This window comes from Neofelis nebulosa, chromosome 11 (assembly GCF_028018385.1).
Source record: "Neofelis nebulosa isolate mNeoNeb1 chromosome 11, mNeoNeb1.pri, whole genome shotgun sequence".
Taxonomy (NCBI): domain Eukaryota; kingdom Metazoa; phylum Chordata; class Mammalia; order Carnivora; family Felidae; genus Neofelis; species Neofelis nebulosa.
In genome coordinates this window covers 25,224,119-25,230,717 of record NC_080792.1, presented here as the reverse complement: position 1 = coordinate 25,230,717, position 6,599 = coordinate 25,224,119, and the positions used below count along the sequence as shown (strand labels likewise).

The following is a 6,599-nucleotide window of genomic DNA, read 5'->3' as shown; positions in this document are numbered from 1 at the left end:
CGCGTGGGCCATTTTATGTGGTTTCTGAGCAGTGGCAGAGAAAGCGTAACCTGTCTGCGTGTGACCAGGTAGGTGGATGACGGTTTTTGCCAAGGTCCTTGAAGAGGAAAGGAAAGGATAAACTAAGGGTCCTAGAGCGTTCTTGACTAACAAATACAGGAACTGATTAAGGGCTATATACACAAAACCACGTGGGAGGTAATTTTGGGAATGTTTAAGGGATTTTCAAGGGTAATTTTTATTTGATTTTTAATTTGCACTCTGACTCTTGGGCAAGACATGACTCCATGACTGTTGGGAACGGCTGAAGCTAATTTGGTTGCTTTGCTAGCATCTGTCATGTTCTGTCAGTGAACTCCAGGAAAGGGGAAAAGATAGAGGTCCTTCGACCCCGTTCCTCCAACTTCTCCATGTGACAGCGTGTTCCAACAAAAGCAAGTCTTCCACCAAATTCTGCCAGGAGCAAGCCTGCATAAAAGCAGTCTATGTAACCTGTTCTTGTAAAGTCAAGGATGGAATCGGCCGACGTTCCATGAGTCCGGCAACAGAGCCCTCTGTGAAGTGGGGAAACCCAGGACCAGGTGGAACTCAACACCCAGGCTGTATTCCAGAGGGGCCAAGCCTGGTCTTGCAAGGGTGGGGGATGCCCTAACATCTTTCTAGCTAACCACACTGAGCAACGCCCAAGTACCCAAGGAAAAGTTAAAACTTATTTCTAACATCTCATGTGTTAATGATTGAGCCTCTTCACTTGCCAAAGATATCTGAATCTTGCTTACACCTGGAAACAACCAAAACACCCACCAGCACGGGACCGTTTTCATAAAGTTTGGCCCCATTGTGTAACGGACCCCTCTGCTGCTGAAATAAAAAAAAATAAGGACGCTGTCTGGGAATTGGTGAGGCGAAATTTCCCGGATGGAGGATTCAGTGCAAGCAGCAAGGTGCAGATGTATGAGGCATTAGTAGCCCACGTTTTGTGTACATGGAGGCAGAGTGGAATAAGAGTTAATATGTGCACTTGCTTCTAATTGCAAAAAGTCTTTGGAAGGAAACACCGGACACGAATGAGTTACCCCTAGAGGTAGGGGTGGGAAATGGGATTGGAAATGCGGCCAATAGGATAGGAGTGGAAGATAAACTCTTTACTATAATGTGTTTTGATTTTTTTTTTGGGGGGGGGTGTGGGTGGGGAGAGTGGTGCCAGCAGGAAAGAGGGGCAGAGGGAGAGAGAGAGAGAGAGAGAGAGAGAGACTCTTTTTTTTTTTTTTTAATGTTTACTTATTTATTGTGACAGAGAGCATGTGTATATCCATGGGAGGGGCAGAAAGAGAGGAGAGAGAGAATTCTATGCAGGCTCCTCTGTGTCAGTGCAGAGCCTGGCATTGGGGCTTGAACCCATGAACTGTGAGATCAGGACCTGAGCTGAAATTAAGAGTCGGACACTTAACCGGCTGAGCTACCCGGGTGCCCCTGGAAAGAATCTTAAGCAGGCTCTATGCTCCTCAAAGGGCCCGTCTTGGGACTTAATCCCATGACCTTGATCATGACCTGAGCTGATATCAAGAGTCAGACATTCAACCAGCTGAGCCACCCAGGCGCCCCTACCGTTTTGATTTTTAACCATGTGAATCTATTACCTATTCTAAGCAAATACATATATAACTTAATTTTCACATACATACAGCATACTGTTTATACCAAAGGGTTTTTTTTGTTTTATTTTTAAAGTTTATTCATTTTCGAGAGACAGAGAGACAGAGCATGAGTGGGGGGGGGGGGGGCGGGCAGAGAGAGAGGGAGACACAGAATCCGAAGCAGGCTCCAGGCTCTGAGCTGTCAGCACAGAGCCTGACGCGGGGCCTGAACCCATGAACTGTGAGATCGTGACCTGAGCTGAAATTAAGAGCCAGACACTTAACCAACTGGGCCACCCAGGCACCCCTACACCAAAGTATTTTAAAGTCAATTCCAACACAGGCAGTATGACAGCGACCCTCAATCCTGATGTGACTTGAAGGCTGGGCTTCTCAAACCAGGGGGCCAGGTGCTCAAAACCATAGGACAAACATCTTGCTGGAAGATCTAGAAGGAAAACAGACTTAGAATATTCTGGAGTAGAATGTAGCTTTGCCAAGAGCCCTCCTGACTTGCTGCATCCATTCAGCCATTAACCTTCAGTCCTGTGGGGTGGCATAAGCAACACTCAGGGGATCTCTGTGCCCAATATGCTGTCAGGGTCCATCTTTGTGAGTTTCACCTGCCTGGGGTTTTTGGATTTTCTAAAGCAAATTTCATTTGGTCTCTACAACACCTCTGAGCAAGTAGTAAATATTATCCCTGCTTGACACAAGGAGAAACCAGGGCTCAAAAGCCACGCACGTGATTAGATTAAAGTTATTTGATGACAGTGACGTGCATGTCACTGTCACGTGAGCAAAGGCTATGGTCTGTTAGGAATTTACCTATTTCTACATTTAGTTAGGACAAGAGCTATCATTGTCCTTGTTTTTTGTTTTTATTTTTATTTATTTAAAAAGATTTTTTTTAACGTTTATTTATTTTTGAGACAGGGAGAGACAGAGCATGAACAGGGGAGGGTCAGAGAGAGAGAGAGAGAGAGAGAGACAGAAACAGGCTCCAGGCTCTGAGCTGTCAGCACAGAGCCTAACGCGGGGCTCGAACTCATGGACCGCGAGATCACGACCTGAGCCGAAGTCGGACGCTTAACCCACTGAGCCACCCAGGCGCCTCTGTTTTTTGTTTTTATTTACATAGTGATATTTCCTGACAGTTTCTCAAGGAGTGTCTATACACACCCAAGAAGGTCCAGGGACAACAAAAGGAAGAAAAAGAAATTGAAAGCCAAGAGGGATCGGCCCTTGCAGCTGGGGGGGCTTTCTCAGGGCCATTGCTGAAAGGGAACGGCCAGCAACCTGTCCCATGCTAGGCACCTTGAGGAAGGCTGGTTGAATGGCAGTCTGGGCAGAGCTGTGACAGCCCACAGAGCTGACATCTCTGTTTACAAGCAGAGACTGAAAACAAAAGTCTGGAAGTCGAGAGGCTCTTCCTTACCGTGGGTAATTCCGGAACGAGAAACTCCAGACCCTCTTCCTGGGAAGGGGGTGAGGCGTGGGCTGATCCCGTGATCATTGCCCCTTATCAGTATTTCTGCTTCTGACTCGCCTACCGCCAACACTCTCAGCCCAGAGCGGTTGTCACCCTGCAAAGGGCAGGGGCACCAGGGCACACCTCCCTGTGCCATTTGCACTCTGATCGCAATGGCTTCTATTTGCGCCACCCTGATGCTCTCGTAGGGACCAGGACGTGGCATTTTCTCTTTTGATTCTTGCATCAACGGGGAGGAAGTTAAGCCAGCTGAACGTGATGACCTTCACTGCAGGGAAGGACAAGACCTAGAACAGGAGATGGAACCAGGCCTCGAACCCAAGTTAGGACATGCCCATCAGGAGCTCTTCCAGCCGCCAGTGTCAGAGTGAGGAGTCTCGGGGTCTGAGGCTGCCCACGCTCCTGGCCAGCAGACCCCAATTCTATCTGCCTCTGTGTCTCCAGTGCCAGTCTGTCAGAGCGGCTTCCCGGGCATATGACCTGGACGGTCACACAGTCACGTGCTCAGAAAGGCCCACATTTGGTTTAACGCTCTGCTGTCACCACTTAGAAATCCTTCATAATTTTCCCTTTTTTTATTTTAATTTTTTTAAGATTTATTCATTTTTCAGAGACAGAGACAGAGCATGAGAGGGGTAGGGGCAGACCGAGAGGGTGCACAGCATCTGAACAGGCTCCAGGCTCTGAGCTGTCAGCACAGAGCGCAACGGGGAGGGGCTTGAACTCACGGACCATGAGATCATGACCTGAGCCGAAGTCGGACGCTTAACCGACTGAGACACCCAGGCACCCCATAAGTTTGCCTTTAAAAACAAAAAAAAGGAAATGTATTGGGGTGCCTGGGTGGCTCAGTCGGTTAAGCGTCCGACTTCAGCTCAGGTCATGATCTCACGGTTGGGTTTGAGCCCTGCATCCGGCTCTGCACTGTCCATTCAAAGCCTGGAACTTGCTTTGGGTTCTGTGTCTCCCTCTCTCTCTGCCCCTCCCCAACTCATGCTCTGTCTCTCTCTGTCTCTCAAAAAATGAATAAACATTAAAAAAATTAAAAAAAAAAGAAATGTGTTGTGATAAAACACACAGAACATAAAATTTACCATTTTTAAGTGGATATTTAGTAGCATTAAGTACATTCACAATGTTGTATAGCGATCATCATTATCCATTTCCAGAATATTTTCGTGACCCCAACCAGAAATTCTGTACCCAGTAACTCCCCATCCTCCCCTGCCCCCAGCCCCTAGGGGCCCCTACCCCACCTCTGTCTCTACGAACTTAACTATACTGGAAACCTCACATAAGTGGAATCATGCAATGTATTTCCTTTTGTGTCTGGCTTGTTTCTCTCTGAATGAGGGAAACAGAGGTTCCCTGAATGAGGTTCATCTCTGTTCTAGCATGTGTCAGAATGGCCTTCCTTTCTAAGCCTCTTCCATTGCACGACTTCACCACATTTCCTTTATCCATTCGTCTGTCAGCAGACATTTGGGTTGTTACTATGCCTCTGGCTATTGTGCACACTATTGCTATGAACATTTGTGTATATGTTGCAATTCGTTTTTAATTATTGTTAAACCGGGGAACACGATAATAAATGGCATTTAGTAGAAAAAACCCTTCAAAGCCCAAAGCCAATGGGAAGAAAATAGCAAAAAGGCTCTTGGGTGGTTAATAGTATAAGGAAACTTGCTCAAGGGCAAGGTTGTTTCCCCATTGACTTCCTTCCCCGTTCATTTGCATCAACTCCTTGGTCCTTGACCCGCTGTCAAACACCTCCATTGATTTAAAAAATAACTTTGGTTGGGGGGAAAGGTACATTAAACATATCTACTGACTCTAAATGTGTCCCAATTTCAGAAATGCTTAATATGGATAATTATGCAAGCTGGGTGATGTGTATGTGGAGATTCATTGTACTGTTCTTTTTTTTTTAACATCTGAAAGTTTAGTAAGAATATACAAAATAATTTGAAAAACTTACGAAGTGTATCTTGAAGTGGAGGAAAGAGGGTCCATCCTATTTCCTGACTTGACCCACATTTCCCGGCTGAGTCTCCATCCCAGGGGTTGGAAGTGTGAGACTTGGTTCATGTTCAGGATCCCGAGAGGGCAAGGAGTCCCCAGGAGGCCGCTGGGGGCCTGAAGGTTTATAAGCTAGTTGTCATGGAGTTGTTCCCTTCCTCTCCACTGCTGGCCCCATACACTGAACTGCAATTGAATTCCAGTAAAATTAACCTTCTGGATGGAAAAGCAAGAAGAGGGGGAGCCCCCAGATTTGCTCCTGGGAAGCACTGCCGTCTCCTGCCACCCCAGGAGGGCCAACAAGGGCCGAGCTGCCTGGGAGAAGGCCCCCCCACCCCCGCCCCCGACTGTAAACGGATGCTTCCTTCAATCCCCAACCCCCGCCCCAGTCCCCCCCCCCCCCCCCCCGCCCCTTATATCAGGAATGGTAACAAAAGAAGGAACGTTAAACCAGATAGTAATACCCTGCCAGCTTTCATGTGGTCCCGGAACATCTGCTTGAGAAACTACACTACACACTGTGGGGTGAGTCACTGGGGTCTGGCCTCGCATTGGCTGCGAGAATCTCCTGATGCTGGAGGAAAACTGGTCTTTCTCCCATTGGAAGGGAACAGACCCAGGGCCGTCAGCAATGGCATGCCTCGGATGATGCCGCAGCGCATTGCTACCCCGTGGCCTCTCCGCTTCTCCCTGGCCCCTGGCAGAGTGGATGGCCTCCTAAAACTTCTAAGCTTGAAAGAGGTTGGGAAAATGAGAAAGGCAGTCATAGGATAGCCGGGGCGTGTCTGCTCCTTGGGAGAACTGGTCACAAAGCCTGCACCTGGTTTAAATGAGCCGGCAATCCTGGGGTGTCAGTCCTGATTGTGATTGAAAAAGTGTGACCGGCTTCTTAATCCCACAATAAAATCTCCCTTTCCAAGGTAGCAAGCAGTCCCTTCCTGGTTTGGATCTTAAAACTTGGGCCTGGCAGGCAGGTCCCAAAGCAGCTCAGTAAGGGCGGGGCTCAAGGCTGGATCGTGGCCTGCCGTGGAAAGGCTTTGTAGGGCCCTGAGCCGCCTGGCCTTGGGCAGGACGCTTCCTCTCTTGGTCCTCAGTGTCCCCATCTGTAAAGTGCCTAACTGATCTTAAGAACTCGTCCAGCCGAGAACTTCAATGAGACAAAGCAAAGGTGTCACTGGTACTTTCCCTTCAACTTCTGTTGTAAAATTGCTCATTTCTATCAGGAAAACAGGCGGATCAGTGGACAAAATGGCCCACGGTCATGAGATGAATCTGTCCGTCTGTGCAAGGCAGGAACCCCGGGCAGAAAGGTCCGGAGCTGCCCTCTCAGCCTCCATGAGCAGTCTTCCAGGTGCTAACCTGTCATTCTGGCAAAACAGAGTGGGCAGGAGTTTAGGGGTTCTGAGCTCAGTCCTGGCTATTACGGCACTCTGTCCCCAAGTCTGTCTGAG

The 6,599-nt window shown here is 48.3% G+C and overlaps 1 long non-coding RNA gene across 1 annotated transcript; it reads right to left on the bottom strand.

The window, feature by feature from the left end:
- Window positions 1-1,749: 1,749 nt before the first annotated feature.
- Window positions 1,750-5,467, bottom strand: LOC131489771 (uncharacterized). Its single transcript, XR_009250729.1, has 3 exons — window positions 5,108-5,467; window positions 3,076-3,416; window positions 1,750-2,085 (listed from the first exon to the last, which is right to left on the bottom strand). It is a non-coding gene; the product is annotated as an uncharacterized LOC131489771 (long non-coding RNA).
- Between the last annotated feature and the right edge of the window lie 1,132 nt (window positions 5,468-6,599).